Source organism: Rattus norvegicus, chromosome 13, assembly GCF_021556685.1.
Source record: "Rattus norvegicus strain SHRSP/BbbUtx chromosome 13, alternate assembly SHRSP_T2T, whole genome shotgun sequence".
Taxonomy (NCBI): domain Eukaryota; kingdom Metazoa; phylum Chordata; class Mammalia; order Rodentia; family Muridae; genus Rattus; species Rattus norvegicus.
The window spans coordinates 77,621,404-77,639,764 of NC_141546.1; the positions used below are offsets into that span (position 1 = coordinate 77,621,404).

At 37.2% G+C, this 18,361-nt stretch overlaps 1 pseudogene across 1 annotated transcript in view; it reads right to left on the reverse strand.

Annotated features, from left to right (window-relative positions):
• Positions 1–18,361, reverse strand: part of Prrc2c (proline-rich coiled-coil 2C) — a 69,473-nt pseudogene that overhangs the window by 47,055 nt on the left and 4,057 nt on the right. Inside the window, 4 exon segments of the transcript NR_111961.2 lie at positions 266–391; positions 1,212–1,321; positions 2,670–2,847; positions 4,311–4,476. The product of NR_111961.2 is annotated as a proline-rich coiled-coil 2C (transcript).

Below are 18,361 nucleotides of genomic sequence, written 5' to 3' on the forward strand. Positions count from 1 at the left end.
CTGAGGCAGATACATGCATGTGAAGAAGAGGAAAGGAAATAGGGAATGAACAGGGTATAGATAAGGGCAAAAGGATCAAATATTTACAAAGAAGATATCTGGGTTTCTTACAAAATTCTGACTTACTAAGTCAGATATAATTATACATTTCCAATAAGCACTACAGTTGAAGTGGTTTGGCACAAAAATCCTGTGTTTTAAGTAAATACTACACTAAGTCTCTAGAAAGCAGGGAAGCAGACAAAGCATGAGGAAGCATTCTCACTTGGTGGGCGTAAACTGGGTCCAGGTCCATAGTTTTCATCATTTGCTTCCTTTTCTTTTTTTTCCTGATCTCCAGCTGCCTGCAGACTGGGAAATTCCTGCTGAAATTGACTATTCACTTGGATTCCTAAACGTTTTTCAAAAACACATTAAGGTAACTTTTATAATGAAGATAATTCAAGCAACCCTCCCAGGATAGAGCTCTTGCTTCTTTCTGATGAACTAATTATTCTAAATTCCAATGATTGTTTATATCAATAAAACTCATAAACTGTACCTAAGCCTTTGAAAAGTTAATGAACAGCCATGAGGAGAGAACCTTCCAGATATGCTGCAGGAGTCTGTTTCTCTTTTACTATGACTCGTACTAACGAAGACCAACTTTTCTGATACAATCTTTAACAACCAGTTTAAATGGGATTATTAAAATATACTCTGACTAAACACCAAGTCCCGAACAAGGCTAAGATGTTTTTATTTGGTTTACTACTTTGATTTAACACTAAATAGCTAAGGGCAACTGACAATGTATACATTTAAATACGTGTCCATTTTTTTTAGTGTGAATTTATTTTAGAAGAATTATGGCTATAGTGCTTTATAAATATTCTAATTTTCACTACCCAGAAATCCTGACAGTATATGTAAAAGACACTTGGGACTATTAGGAAAAGACTTCAGTATCAATATACGATGTATTCATACTCATCCAAGTGTTATGGGTACAAGCCATGTGTGTTAAGCTGTGTCTTACTTAATTCACAGGCGTTCTTTAAAAGGCAGGCGTTCCTTAGATCACATGTGACTTTTGACAGTGGAATTTAAGTAGCCTCACAGAGTTCAAGGATATGACTGTATCCTCTGGTACTGCTTGCTGCCTTTACTTCCTGCATGGCTGTTCAGTAACCACTAAACCTAACCAGATCCCCCAGCTTATGTCCACTTACCATCTCCTTGCCCACCTTGCTTGTTACTGGCCCATGATTTGGGAGCAGGTGCTACTTCTGGGGGAGCTGCAACCCCAGGTTTGGGCTGTGCTGGTGACACTTCTGGTGCTCTTTAAAAAAACATTAATCCATTATTTCAGATATTACATGTTAAAAATGCTTAAGTTCATGTAAATTAAGTGTGCTTAGTTTGGCTACAAATTTATTAATACTTATAGATTACAAATGTATCTCTCATAAGTGATTTGCTTCTGCATCATTACCTTTAAAGTTATGTGTTTTCTCCCATTCATCTCTACCTTTGAATAACAAAGATGACAGATGCCTATTTTCCTATTTTGTTTTAAAAAAACAAAACAAAAACAACTTGATACTGAAAATAGCTACCAGTAATGTTTCAAAGAAACTATTAACAGAAACCTAAGCATATGCAGACATTCCATTTACACTGGGATAATTAAGGGCAAAGGCTAACTCCAATATGCCAGTTCATAGATTCATCATCATATTACAATCCAAACATATAACAGCAATCTGTCTAATCCAGTCCCATGAATAAAACAGGATTAAAAACAGCCTGCAGTTTTATGTAATCCCTGCAATATGGCAATACTTAAAAATGAAAGGGTTATTCAAGAAACTAAAGAATGCTAGTATTATTTTTGGTATACCCAGCCCCAGCTCACTTTCTACTATAAAATAATTATCCATCAAAAAAGGAGGTCAAGTATATTACTTAAATTAAGCATAAACATGGAAATTTGATAAGTTCTGTGCAAACAATGTAAATCCTACCAACTGATCAATAACTATTTAGTATTTAGCTCAGCTAATAATCCAGCACAAACCTTGACAAATGGAAGACAAAATATTTACTGAATAAATAATGACTGAGGCAGACAGTGCTGAGTCTTGTTTCTCACTGACTTTAAGTAAACTTGTTCATTAGCTATTCTGCCGTCTGTCCTATGCATAATGCCACTGGACTCAAGATCCTAAAGACTATGAAAGTGTGTGTACACAGAGTTATTATGTCTTTACTATATGTGTATATGCACACTTTAAATATATATAAAGTGTATATATAAGTGTGTATAAAAGATTATAATATCTATGTCTATCTTTTTAACCTTCAAATTAATCAAGGACTTATTAAAGCAGAATGCTGGGTTCCACCCACAGGTGGTTGGCTTCTAGATTTGTTCCTAGGATGTTAAGTTCATTTTTCACGTTTTTGCTAAGTAACAGTGTTTAAGAGAGGCCCAAGATTTTATTCTGAGAGACAGTAGGCATCAGATGGCCATGAAAGAATAAGCTGACCTGTGTTTTCATCTGATGAAAGAGCTCTGAATTACAGATGTCAGAGTGATTGAACATCTGAGCTGAACTCTCAGTGCATGGCAGAGACTGTTTCCTACAATAAGAGAAATATTTTATTCTTTTAGGATTTTGACTTACTTTTCTTCTTCGTGCTGCTCTTGTTTTGATGCCCATCCTGTACCATCTTTAGGCACAATATTCACATTAGGATCATTGCCTTTGTTTTCTGCTTTAAGACTTGGCAGGTTAGCAGGTGGGGGCATCCGCCGTGAAATACCAACTTTTCCAAGACTTTGTAACCCATGTCGAGCTGTAACTAAAAGATCAGTAACATCAAATTCCTTAGAACATCTATTGAATTTTATGTTTTATTCTTCAAATAATATAGATGAACAGGAGTCAACGGAATCCCTGACAAGTCCCTAATCACATGTAGAATTGAGTTTATAAACCTACAACATTAATTCAAGGTAAAAAGTATAAACAATCTACTCAACATATTAAGCCATCTTGGGACCCCAGCAAAATTTGTCCCAAAACCAAAACAAACCCACCCATCGAAACCCTCTAACTTCTAAATATGGAACATTATATACTATGGGCCTGGGAGCATGGGGAGGGGGCAATGCTAGTTTTGAAATCTTTTCAGGCAATCTATTCTAAGTAAAAAACTTAAAATGTTAAGAGAAGAAAAGTTCAAACTATACAACTTGGAAGGTGGAAGTGGGAAAATAACTCTGTCAGAGGCTGGCCTGATCCACAGTAAGATCTAAGCCAGTTAGGGTTACACAGTGTGATGATTCATATATGCTTGGCCCAGGGAGTGGCACTATTAGGCACACTATTGGAGAAAGTGTGCCATGTGGGTGTGGGCTTTAATGCCCTCGTCCTAGCTGCCTAGAGGCCAGTCTTCTCCTGCTTGTCTTTGGAACAAGATATAGAACCCTTAGCTGTTTCCTGCACCATGCCTGCCTGAATGCTGCCATGTTCCCACCTTGATGAAAATGGACTGAACCTCTGAACCTGTAAGCCAGCCCCAATTAAATGCTGTCCTTATAAGAGCTGCCTGGGTAATGGTGTCTGTTCACAGCAGTAAAACCCTAACTAAAATACATAGCAACAAGATCTTATCTTAACACCTCCTAACCCAAGCAAGCAAACAAAACCCACAAACAGAAGAATGATACTGAATATGTTCACAATACTTTAAATGCTCTGTTTTCATTGTATGTACTGGTGCAAGGGACCCAAGTTAAAAAGATAGGACTTTTTCTTCCCTGTAGCTGAACAGTGTACGCATACACACACACATGCATGCACGCACGCACGCGCACACATACCTCTCTTTGTCTCTTAACATAGTTTCTTTTCTATCGACACAAGGGAGAATATAGAAGTATGTGCATATGTATATGTATGTATATATGTGTATATATATATAGTTCTGTAAGGGGCTGTTAAATTCCAACTCACAACTATCTGTAACTTCAGCTCCAAGGGGGTATACCATAGCTCTGACCTCTGCAGCCACCTGCACTCACTTCCCTATATCCACTATCCACAGGAAGACACACACTTTTAACATCTACACATAACTAAAAAATAAAAACAAACTTTCAAAGGCAAAATATATAACTTTTATTCCCTGAAAAGAATGCAAATACATAAAGGCCAATATAAATGGGCTCACCTTAGCTTCTAATCATAAACATTAGATACAGTGTCGTCTACATTAACCAATCCACACACCACATAAGTTGGGCTACTGGATGTGCTCACCTGTAGTCTTCTGTGTTTCCAAGGACTTTCCTTTGTAAGTATTAAACAAACTGAGTGTTGCGTACTTCTTCCCATCCTTTGCTTTTGTGCTCTGGCCTGACTTCTCCGACATTTCGGTGGAAACTCATCTAGTCCAAAACCTCCTGCCACACCCCTTAAAAGTAGTCTTTGTGATGCATACAAGAAAAGAAAAAAAGAAAATTTTAATATTAGCTACTTCTAACAGTAACCCATCATTCAAAACTATATACTACTTAATATTGCACTCTACTGCCTAATTATATTTTTCTCTTTTGAGCACATTTTCAACTTTACATAGAATATAGGAATATTTTTAGTTGTAAGCATAGCCTTTAATGGCTGAGCTTCCCAGCCTCATAAAGGAATATTTAAGAAGGGCCTCCCTATACAGTCCTAGTACTCACTCACTGTGTAGATCAGGCTAGTGCTGACATCGTCGAGATCCTTCTGCCTCTCCCTAGGATAAAGGTATGTACCACCGTGTCTGGCCTTATACAGGTATAATTTCTAACAGCATAGAAATTATATATATATATATATAAAATATGTTATATAATATATATTAAACATATTATATAATATATATCATAGATTATATATATTATATAGAAATCCCCACTGGGGATGGACAAGGCTGTTGGTCTTCCTATGGGGTTGCCATCCCCTTCAGTTCCTTCAATCCTTCCCATAACCTTAGTTCAACAGTTGGCTGTAAGTATCTGCATCTGTCTCAGTTAGCTGCTGGTAGAGTCTAAGATTTAGTTTTATTTTTAAATTATTAAAATGAACTACAGAATCATGATGTGGTGATTTGAATAGGTATGGCCCCCATAGACTCATGTGTTTGGAAGCTTGGCCCATATAAAGTGGCACTATTAGAAGGTGTGGCTTCACTGGAGAAGGTATATTACTGTGGTGGAAGGCTTTGAGGTCTCCTCTGTTCAAGCCAGGCCAGAGTGGCACACAGTCTCCTGGTGCTGCCTCAGATCAATGAGTTTCTCTAGCACTGAGTCTGCATGCTTCCTACAATGATGATAATGAACCTCTGAAATATAAGCTAGACAATTAAATGGTTTTCTTTTTAAGAGTTGTCATGGTATCTCATCACAGCAATAGAAACCTTAACTAAGATATATGGCTACCTAAAATCTTTCTAAGAAACAAAGTAATGACCAACACAAATATCATAGAGACATGAAATACATACATCAAAACAAACACTAAAAGTAAATGACTGGGGGTGGTGGACCACACTTGTATCTCAGCACTGCAAAGCTAAAGTAGAATCAAACTGATCTAGATCAGTCTATGCTACATACCAGATCTTTTCTCAAAGATAAAAAACAAACCAAAAAAGACACATTATCAATACATAGTCATGTATGCCTGTAACAGTAACAGGTAGAGGAGGGGAGAACAAAGGATAGATGGGGTGTGCTGCCTGCTAAATTAGCTCCAGGTATGGGGTAGGATAAACACAATGTTCTCCTCCTCTGACTGGTTTCTTATAGTACCTCCAACCCCCACCCTCTCATTACCAGATAGTTCATGCAGAATAGCTAGGGCCAGGCCAAGTAAAAATATTCCTTGAAAATCATCCCCTATGTGCAAACCACTGAACTTTTTATTCCAGAAGTGTAAGGTCAACAGTAAAATTCATGCCTAAAGGAGAAAAGGAGGAGATGAAGTTAAAGTAGACAGAAAGCAGATTTTATAGAGCTTGCTGGGTAGACAAGCACTGCTTTTGTGTTTATTCTACATGCCAAGAGCCACTAGACAAAAACTAATTTAAAAATATGTTATGTGAATACATGGCTGCATTTGACATTAGTATCTTAACAAACCAGTACAATGCACTTAGCAATCCCCCAAATCCTTCAAACAGCAAGTTCAAGAACTTATTTTCAGCCTCTGACTTCTGATTTCAGAAATGTATTAGCACATTTATGGGGACTATAAAAACTATACTCTCTATCTGTAGCAATTCTAATTTTAAAACACCTCTTCAAGGGGATAGAAGTTCTTTCCTGCAAGAATGTCTTTTATATATATGGGACAGGAAAGCTGCATGCAGGAATTCAGACAACAGAGTCACCTTACAAGACCAAAACAATGAAAACACCAGTTAGCATGTCAACATGAAAGAATAGGGAAAAAGAAGAGCTCCAGGCTACCGGCAGCTGCTGAGGGGAGGAACCAGTCCTCTCCAGGGACAAAGACCCTGACTGGTTATCTAATCCCAAGGAGTCAGCACTAAACACATGTACATGGGAGCAGCACTAAAGGGATTCACCAGGTTATATTTATAATTATATATGTGTAACAATAGTTAAAGAACAAGAGGCTATAAATTTGTAAGGGAATGGAAGGAAGTAGGAAGAGTTGGAGGGAGAGGAAATTATGTAAATATAGTACTCACATATGAAACTCAAAACACTTAGTTAATAAAAGCCTCTGGATTGGAGAGATGGCTCAGAGGTTAAGTGCACTGACTGCTCTACTAGAGGACTTGGGTTCAATTCCTAGCACCCATATGGTAGCTGACAACCTTCAAACTCCAGCTTTAGGGGCTGCGACACCCTCACATACATACACACTGGCAAAATACCAATGCACATAAAATAAAAATATTTTTTAAAAAGGCCTCTATAGTTTTATAATATTAACAATACATGACCATTCATACTAAGGATTCCTAAATATCTGAAGAATTCAATTTGTAAAAACATCATTTAAGTAACTGACGCCCACCCAACCCTGCTTTTAGCATTAAAAAACAATCATTTTCTCTAAAAGTCAGAGGTTCTATGACTGAGAAACCCTAATAAAAATAATGTTTTCCAGTGAAATTAGATATTGTACATTTTCTAGATTTTGTACAACTATATATTGCTTTCTAACGGATTTTGGCCAAAAATAAACAAACACCCTAAAATTTTATATGGCAATAAATGGAGTACATGCAGGAAACCAATGATTGTAAAGCAAGTAACTGGTTTTCCAAAGATGTAAATGAAATTTTGGAAGCAGTTTATCAAAATATAAATATAAGCCTTTTGAGATGAAAGGATGCTACCACACAGTGCTAACAATGACATTTCTTTTGATGACTCAGCCAGAATTCGGATACCGGGAAAACCATCTAAGTGCTTTCTTAATATATAATCGGCTTACCAATTATAAAATTCTAGATTTTAATTCTGTAAACATTAAAAAACTTTAATATTTAGCATATGTAAAAATATAATCCCTGTATTTCAATAATATCCAACCTGCTCAATTTAAATAAACAACAGAAGTACATTCCTGGCCATGAAGGTTCCTAGATGTTTACTATACTCTCATTATTCTTATATAACAATGTAGATCCCCTGAAAAAGACATCTCAATCCTCCATAGATTTATATGTAGCAACATTAAATAAAAATGACCCGTTGGGGCTGAAAAGATGCCTTGGCTCAGCTGTTAAAATCACATAGGCTGCTATTGCAGAAGATCCAGGGGCAGCTTCCAGCATTCATCACCACCTGTAACTCTAGTTCTAGAGGACACATCCCCTAGTATGGCCTCCATGGGCACTGCACACATGGTGCACAGTCATGCATGCAGGTAAACACTCAAACACACACATAAAACAAATCTAGAAAACAAAACAATAATGTGGTAGTTTGAATATGCTTGGCCCAGGGAAAGGCACTATTAGGAGGTGTGGCCTTGTTGGAGTAGGTGTGTCACCATGGGGATGAACTTTGAGGTCCCATGTTCAAGCTCCACTCAGTGCAGAAGAGTCTTCTGGCTGCCTTAGAATCAAGATGGAGAACTCTGAACTCCTCCTCCACTCCATGTCTGCTTGCACTGTGACCTGCTTCCCACAATGGTAATGGACTACATCTCTGAAACTGTGAGCCAGCCCTAATTAAATGTTTTTCCTTCTAAGAGCTGCCAGTGGTCATGGTGACTCTGTACAGCAGTGAAACCCTAACTTAAGACAGACAATAGCAATAACGAAACTGCAATCTGGTCAGGCAGTGGGTGATTGGATCTAACTAATTGAATGTGATGGCTGAAACCAAGAGTGGTAGTGACTGGAGGATCTACAATGTAGATACAAACCATTTCTATTAAAAAATACTGGTTTTTTTTGTTGTTAGCTTTTGAGATTTCACAATAAAGAACTCTTCCTGCTTTGCCTGAGTGTGGGAAGTAGAGGTGTATGACAGCACAACTGGCCATAAGTTGCTTTCCTGACTAAAAATAAATATACATAGCAACTGGTAAAAGCCAAGTATCACACAAGAATATAAAAGCCTAACTAATAGCTTCATATAAGACACATCACAGGGGTTGGGGATTTAGCTCAGTGGTAGAGCGCTTGCCTAGGAAGCGCAAGACCCTGGGTTCGGTCCCCAGCTCCGGAAAAAAAAAAAAAAAAAAAAAAGACACATCACAGTTTATGTGACTAACTTTTCTCCCTCTTTTCTTCCCCCTTTGGTCATCTCATCTAGAGTTCATTTCGTGAAATATTAACAGTAAAGCTAATGTTTCCAAATTTCCTTAAAACTACAATCTTTGAGACAGTTTTAAATTGCTGATATACTAAAATATCATGTAAGTTTCTAGACAGAGCTTCAAGCCTAAGTGTTTTACCCCTACAGTCTTACAACTATTTACTCAGTGTTTACCATATCCACAGAGAAATCGTGATCAGGAAATATACTGTCCTCATGTGCTAAGTAGAGATAAGAGCTTAGAAATCTGAGATTGCAAAGGTATGAAAAGTAAATGCACAGACAGAAAGCTAACCAGTGAACATCTTTTGTCTTTCTATCATTACTTCAAGTGAAGACAGTGTTCAAGTTGCATTTTGAAAGCAAAATCTCTGATTCTTACCAGCCACTACAGCTGAGTTTTGTCTCAGATGGTACAACAGCACTAAGAGTTGAAAGCAGAAGGGAATGAGAGAAAGGGAAGCAAAGGAGATTGGTGACTTCAGCAACAGTCATCAAAATGGCTGTCAGTAAGAAGATTATGTATAAAGAATCAAGCTTGCTTTACAGGCTGGTTTTGCCTATTTACTAAATTAAGTTCAAGATCTACTCTCAGAAAAGTACTGACATAAGGGTATGATTTTCAGAGACTACAAAGTTTAGACCTAGACATTAAAAGGCAAACACTGAAACTCTGCCAGTGTGTGCAGGGGTAAATGTCTACACAGAAGACAAAGAAAATAAGGTAAGATAGTTAACAGGTAGGATATATGGACATCCTCTACCATTTTAACTTTCTAGAGAAATAAGTGTCAGCGGACACCATCTGGAGGAGCTGTGGTGAGCAAGTGAGCTTCCTGGAAGTAGGTGACTGTTTTGCACAGCTGTGATGGTTATGCCTCAGAGAGGCAAAGCACCCCTCACAGGGGTTGTCCCCAAATTGCTTCTTGCTTCTGCTGGGCCTTCTCATATTTACCATTGCTATATTCATCTTATATCTAGCATGATATAAATGAGCATAGGGAGACCCCCCAACTGCATGTAGTCTGGTGTGACTTCTTCACGAGAGATAGCCCAATCTATTGGGACAATTTTCTGCAGATCAATATGAAGATGAACTTTTATAGAAGAACGTTGTTTAAACAGATTGATTTTACATAATTCCTGACTTGATTTAAATAGTTTTAGGAATTTAGAGTGGTTGATAAGGAAAATTCAGGAGATGGTTTAAGTTGCTTTGCCAGGAAGGTGTAACAAAGAGAACTAAGAGTAGAATGTGCCCCTCTTTGTAGAGTAGTATGGGCTGTGTAGGCTAGAGAAGGAGCACAGTGAATTTTCAAGCCCTGCAAGCACATAGTGGTACTTGTAGAAAGGAAAATAGGTTTGAGGCAGGTTAATGATCAAAGAAAACATTCATTTGTTCTAGGTTGGGTCTGAGTTCCTTAATTTTGCGATCTAAGGATGTGGCCACAGATTTTAGTGTGTACCATTAGAAGGTGGAATAAACAGATGATTAGCCAGTTTAGCTAAATTAAGGTTTCAAAAAAATACATAAGAAAAATTATTCATTTCTTGGTAAATAGAAACTGTTTTCAGCTAGCATAGGGAAAAATTAGCTATAATAGAGTTGGTGTGTTTAAAATAGTTAAGGACAAAAGAATTATTGCTTTGGGGTTAAGATGAATTTATGGAAAGATAGATGGAAAATGTTCAGTTAGGTGTGGGTTTCAAAAGAATATATACTCAGTAATCATGTAATTTCCCTCAGTGAAATGATTTTAATCTGTTTTTGAAGAATATGTTTTTGTGGTGATTGTTTTTGGAGAGTATGTAACTTGTAACGATAAGTGATCTTATGTAGAGAATTTTTGTTTTAGGTGGTTTATAAAGGAGCAAGAGAAAAAATAAAGTTGTTGGAGCCTTGCTTCATCCAAGTATGTGTATGTTTGCCCCCTCCTCACTGGCCCCAGAGAATTACATTTTGCTCCCTTACAGAGAAGTCTGCTGAGGACAGTGGCCGACTCCACACGCCTGCTTCAATGCGTGAGGTGCTGAAGCTAGACTTTTGGCAAAGTTTATTCCTCTCTTTAAAAATTCTAAGGATTTTAAAAAGGTGACATGTTCTCCACAAAAGAAGTTCTTCCTCAATTTCTCTTATCTCTAGTCTTAAAAAAAAAATCACTAAACTTTGGTATTTATTTCTCACACTTATAACCATTACTGACCTATATTCTCATCTAGCACTGTATTTTGGGACCCGCATTTCAAAAAGCTAAGGTTTTGGCATGCCAAATATAAAATTACTGGACTAGGTTTCAGAATTACTTAAAAGTCTAAGTCATTAAAATTAATAAATGAAGAAAATTATCAAAAAAAAAAAAAAACAAAAAACCCCATAGAGCTAGAAAACAGTGACATCAATTAATTCAGGTATGCCTCAAAAGTGTCCAAGACAATTTTACTTTAATGATTTTCATTAAGGAGAGAATCATTTTAAACTAAGTTACGTGTTATTTAAAGGGATTCTAAATAGATAATGTTTCCTTCCTCGTAATGTATTACATCCTACAATATGGAGCACCAAAGATAAGTCATTATGAGCAGTAAGTGATACCTCCATTAAATAAATATACCCACATACACAGAAATGTTATTTTCAAGTATAACATAAAAAGCACCACAGATTATAAGAGGGATTTGTGTAACCTGAAGTTATGAAGCCCTAAGAGGTGATGGTATGTAGAAACATAACTGAGAGGTAATTAGGTCTAGATGATGACATAAAAGTCTTATAGGGGACAAGAGCTCACTCTCAGTCATAGGAGAACGGAAAGCGCTCATGTGTAAGAAAGGAAGCACGTTCTCACCAAGACAAACCACGCTTGCAACTGGGTTTCATAGGCAGAGCCTCCAAAATTACCTTCCATAGCTTTGAGAAATAAATTTCTATTGTTTAAGCCACCTAGTTATATCGGGGGCAGGGAATGATTTGTGTATTAAGTCTAGAACACAGTGTTTTATCATTACAGTTTTAATTAAACTGTCAAATTTAATTATGATCAAACGTTCACCAACCCAAGCCATTCTATTTTCAAGGTAGTCAGTATTCATGAAATATAAACCTTCTAAAAAGTTATTTAATTCTTTCATCTTCTGTCTGTTTTTGAAACACTACTCAAGTACCAGGCTTAACATACCCCCTAAGTACAAATAAAAAGTGAAAAATCACTTTTAAGATATGAATGAAGGGGTTGGGGATTTAGCTCAGTGGTAGAGCGCTTGCCTAGCAAGCGGAAGGCCCTGGGTTCAGTCCCCAGCTCCGAAAAAAAGAAAAAAGAAAAAAAAAAAAAAGATATGAATGAAGTACAGAACCCACAAACCAATTTTTGAAATATTTTTTAAAAAACTATAAACACCCTTTTAAAAGGTCACAAACAGCATCAATATCTTAACTATTAGTGTAGCATTTACACTGTTTAGGTTGGTCTCAACCTCACAGTATGTAGGTGATGATGTTTCTGACCTTCTGATCTTCCTGTTTCTACTTCCCGGGTGTTGGGACTACAGGTATGTACCAGTCATTTTCTTATGAAAGAGGATTTGGACATTTATGGAGTGTGTTTTGAGCTAGAGAAGGATTATCTGAATCTACTGGGTAATAGGGATGACCAGTATGGCCTAGATAATCTGCTGGATCTTATTCTTTTCTGTCTCTTGTTTTAAAACCTGGATAGAGCAGGGAAGCAGACATAACAAATGAGATCATAACCTTATCTGAAAGTCAACAATCTATTAATGGTTCCATGAGATAAGATCTCGGCCTTCTAAAGAACTTAATAACTATATAGTCACAATTTAAAAACTCAATTTCCTCCCTTGTGGCAGGAGTCTATAATCCTAGCTACTCAGGTGGTTAAGGCAGGAGGATTGCTTAAGGCTAAGAGAAGGGTAACCAAATTGGGTTTCACTGGCAGAGTCTCCAAAATTACCTCTCCACAAACATGAATTTCTTTATATATTATTGCATTAATAAAAATCTAATTCGTAGATCTGAGATTTTAACTGTTCTACCGAACTTATCATACTAAATTTAAAGTTTGGCTAGTTCTACTGAAGGCTCCCCCCTGGCTGGCTTACAACTTAGGCAGATCATAAACTTTGTAACTGCTCAACTGTCCGCTAGTAGAAGTAAGTTATTGTAAAATAAAACTCACCCCATTCTCTATTTTCAGAATTAAACAGATAACCCAGAGCTGTGAAGTAACTTTGCCAAAGCACAGAATTTGCTATTGTGTTTGTTTCTACAAGGATGCATTTAGGAAGCAAGCAAAATGATTTCTCCCTACATGCCCTATATGCTAGGCACCTTTTCCTTTTCCCATGACTGTCTTCACTGTGTGTCTGTGGGGGTGGGGTGGGGTGGGGTGGGGTGATATCCAGGAGTAGCATATACAACTGACATGAAAAGAATCTACTAGCTTCTTAAAAACAGAGCTCTGAAAAGAAATGATGGGAGGGAGGAAAAGTTTTCATATTACTATGGTATTTGCAATTTGGGATATGGAAATACCTTAGCATATACATCTCATTTAAAGATTGACTATGGTGACCTAACAATCATAACTTCTCAATCAAAAGTGGCTTCTAAGTAAAAGAGCAAGCTATTCCAATGCCCAACTTCTAAGGTCTTATGCCCATTCTCCCAATCAGTAACTGAATGTCTAAAATAATACCCAATGATTTTACTCATTTTAATTAACACAATTATATATGAGGCATATCACAACTCACTTAATATGCTATATATGTAATACACACATAGTATGCAGTGATCAGATCAGACCAACTGTCCTGTCTACCATCTCCTGTTCAATTCTCTGTATAGAAAACATCAAAATTTTTCTATAATAGCAAAGCTAAGAATGTACCACAATATGTTGAAGGCCTCAAAAATGATCATTTCTTAAAAAATAAAGTCTAATACAAAAACTGCCATAATTGGTAACAACATTGCTGGGTATGGAGGTACATGTCTGTAATCCTAGCACTTAGAAGATGAATATCAAGAGTTCAAACCCAACCTGGATTATGAGACCACATCTCAAACAAACAAAATGAAAAATGAAGTGGAAATAAGGGAATTATGTTTCCAATACAGAGAAAACCCTTTATAATTAGAAAAACAATCTAGCTAGCAAATCTAAAAAAACCACTGCTGAAAAAAGAGTCAGAGTCAGCTTCTTATGTGGGTCACAACATAAAATGTAACAGTACAAGGCTTCTGAGCTTACAATCATACAATGAATCCAAAATACTTCTTCTGGCAGCACTCAACCACGATGTTTGGACAACTTCACTGTGTACACTCTTATGCCACGCAACAATGCAGCCTGTAACACCTTGGTCAATGCTGGCGAAGCCTTGTGCTATGAATTCTTTATGAATTCAGTATTTTCTGCACATTAAGTGTTTTGTTTGCATAGAAATGTAGTGGTTTACTTACAGAAACCAATATTCCTCAGCACGTATCAAATTAGTTTACTTTTGGACTGTATTATGCCATTCTGCTTGATTTTAAAATTGCTTCAAGTTGATGAATTTGTCAAACTCATTCCAGTTTACAATACAATTCCCACAAGTTTATAAGACAGTCCTTAACATTACTTCTGATATTTATATTATGACTTCGTGCAAAATGTCATTCTTAGCACTGTAACAGTCAATCTCTAAAAAATGGTTAATGTTTTTATACCCGGCAAATCAAATACTTAAACAAAACTTAATTATTCATGCAAAAAATAAACAAGCTATCATCTGTAAAGTTTTTAATCTTTAAAAAGTAAAATACCAAAAGAATTGTATTAAAATAAAATTCATAATCACTAAATATTTAATTTGTATATTTCTGTATACCAGAACCAGACAAAAAAGAGTTGCATGTGGAAAGGCTAAAAATGTCCTGTCCTAAGAGCTGAAGAGAGGGGCTTAGTAGGAAAATGGACTTTGCAAACATGATGAGAATATGAGGACCAGGACGCACCATAGGTGGGGGTGAGGTGGAACAGCTCTTTGCACCTCAAATCCTAGTGCTAAGGAGAGACAGGAGCATCCCTGGGATTTTCTGACTAGTCAAACTAGTCAAGCTAATCTCAATTAGAAAGGATGGGCCAAAATGTTCAAAGCTCTGGGGAAAAAGAATTCTTTCCCAGAATCCTCCTTCTCCATCTCCCACATAACGAAAGGGTTACAGTGGGGGCTGGAATTTTAAGCATAGTACCCTTCCCTAAATTAGTAACTCTTCTAATATCACTGAAATGTTGGTCTTTAAACATTAAAGAGAGCATATCCCTCCCTTACACTTTCTAATTTTCATTTTTTCCACATTCAAATTTGCCATACACATTACATGACATCTTTCTCATCTTCAAAGTGTCAGAATACTCCTCCTGCCTGTTGAAAGATGTTTTGTCTTTCTACACCCTAACCTTAATTGTAGTACATAATACACAAATCCCAGTATTAGACTCACAAAACAACCACACTACAAAAGTACAACTTCATTTAATAAAACCTAATACAGCAATAGAAGCAAACTTCACACCTCTGACCAAAAATGCTCTTTATTTTTGCTTTTAGAGAAAGTAACTTAATAAGTAGCCCAGGCTGACCTGAAACCAGCAGCAATCTCTCTGACTCACTCTCCAGGCATGAGGAACCATTCCCGTTCTCTTATTCCACTTTTAAACTAAAACTTGTAATGATCCACTTTCCTAACTTTCAACAGTAATTCTAGACCTCCCAAACTATGCCTCTTCGATTTTATCTAAAAAATTTAATCTCAAAAAGAGATTCTTGAATTACAGACTACCATACAACAGCCATATTTTGAAAAATCAAAAGTTTAATTCAAGCAAAATTCTTAAAGATAAAATTAAATTGTATTAAATAAGGACTCTTTCTGGCTTTTTCAGACAAGGTTTCTCCATGTGCTGGCTTCCAACTCAGAGATTCGTCTACCTCTGCCTTGTGAGTGACAGGATTAAAGATAAATATTGTCTCTTAAAAGGCTCTTACCTCTTTGATTACATTGTATTTAACACACCATTTTTTCACTTATACTAAAAATATTTAGTAAGTCATAATACTTATCTTTTGGGTTTTTTTCCCCCCAGGGGGGAGGGGGGAGTTGTTTTGGTTTTTGGAGACAAGGGTTCTCTGTACCATGACTATATTCACTCAGAGACCTGCCTGCCTTTGCTTCCTGAGTGCTGGGATTAAAGGCGTGCACCACCATGCCCTGCCTTAATACACATCTTTAAAATGCATTAAAAATGGAATTGGAGTTATAGTTATGAGCAACCATGTGGATGCTGGGAACCAAACTTGGTTCTTCTGTAAGAGTACAAGTGTTCTTAGCCACTGATCCATCTCTCCAGCTTGTTCCTGATATTCTAAAGACCTCTATAAAGTCTTTGAATAAATAAGAAAAAGTGTCTTTCTGGGAATAACTAAAATTCTCAGTCAGAAGCTGATGTCTTTAAAAGAGCACATAACTCTGGAATATGGCCTACACTTAAGTTCTTGTTATCTTCTTCACCCTAGTCCCTTTGTGCACTGTACTGACCATAGAACCACAAACTGCAGTCCTGTACGTATTACCAGATGGAAAGAGGAATGGAAAGAGGAAGGAAGGATGATGTGTTACTATCTCTTTTCTTCAGACTCAAATTCAGTGACTTGTTTGAGACAGGATCTCACAATATGTATGCCATGTGGAACTCTCGGAGTAGATCAGGTTGGCCTTAAACTCACACAGCACCGCCTGCCCATCTACTGACTATAGAGAGTTTTTAACCCAATTTCCCATTTTTTTTCCTTTCCCATGATTATGCTTTAAATATGGCTAAAGCTAGATATGATACGCCTACGTTTGATCCCAGCACATAAGGGGCATGCAGATCTTTGTGAGACTGAGGCTGGCCTGGTCAACATAGGGAGTTCCAGAACAGCCATGATTACAGAGAAACCCTAACACAAAATCTCAAAAATAAATAGGCAAATAAATAAAGGCAAGACTGATGTCATGTGGTACCACAGAATATTAAGTTCAAAAGACACAGAAAACACATTTAATGGTGTCTTTGTAAAGTCAAGAGACCAGACCTAAACTTGACAGCCAATACAAACTGAAAAGAACTAAACCTAGGTTCTATACTTATAGCAGAGTATTGAAACACCTGAAACTCAGTTTCATTACCTTTTCCCACCACCCTGCCTCTTAACCTCCCCCCCCCAGGTACTTCACTTAAAGTTTTTTGGGGTCACCAAGAATATGTCACCTAAACCAGAGGCTGGTTACCACAGATTTAAGAAGTTGAACTTTAGTAACCCTCCTGCCCGTCTGCCCCATTTCTGTAGTAGCTTTACTTCACCACTCTCCTAACTCTCTCGCTGACATCCTAGTACGTTGTTAAGTACCTGTTAGGACTAGTTTGCATCCTTTTCTGTAATGTTTCCATTACAGTTTTCCTGTTTCATGAATCCACTCTGGTCTAGGCTTTAACCACTCCTGGCTTTCATTATCTGCAACTGTTGCTTGGTCTTATCCAGCACTCATTTTTTATAGCAGTTATGTTCCAAAGGACGGAAGACAGACTGGTGGAATGCTAATTTGAAGTGGCCCACAGATTAGAATTTAAGAGTTTACATGTTTATTTTAAAACATATTAGAATTTTTTTAAAAAACTATCACCTAATAATCATGTACATTTTAATTTCAAATTCACTTAATTAAATGTAAATTCGCCATACACATGAGACACAGGTGGGGTCAGAGTGAGGAAACAGGGAAATAAAAGTATCAACACGTGGGTTGAAGACAAAGACGAAACTTACTGGCCAGGTAACTGTAACATCAACTTACAAACCCTTCCTAGTGTTATAATGGAAGAAAAGACTCCCCTCTAAAGTTTACTACAATACAGAGTTAAAGACATAGTGCTCTCCCACCTCACCCCCAAAACAGTTTTAGCCTAGGGTTGGGTAGAGTCCTTGACAAATATTAAAGTTATAGGGTTTGGGATATAGCTTAAAGGTAGAATAGTTGTCAAGCATGTGCAAGACTCTCCCCAGAACTCGGAATGACCAACCAACTCTAACTCTGGAACACACCTGTAACCCCAGTACTTGAAAAGCTGAGGCAGGAGAATGTGAATTAAAGGCCAGTCTAGCTATATGAGCTTCTGCCTTAAATACGACAATCAAAAACCTCAGCCACGGACGACAGCTAATGCCTGTAATGTTAGCACCAGGGAGGCTGAGGAGTTTGAGGCCTGAGCTATGGAGTGAAACTTAGGGACACAAACACACAGTAAGAAAATTACAATCATTGATATTTGTGGAGATGTGCCTGTATTTGGAAACCAGAATATGTCAGGAGTCTTCTAAGACTGTCCACCTTGTTTTTGAGACAGTCTCTCACTGAGCTGGAAGCTTACTACTCTGGGTTACAGGCCTGTGTAGCAATGTGTGTTCATGAGTGCT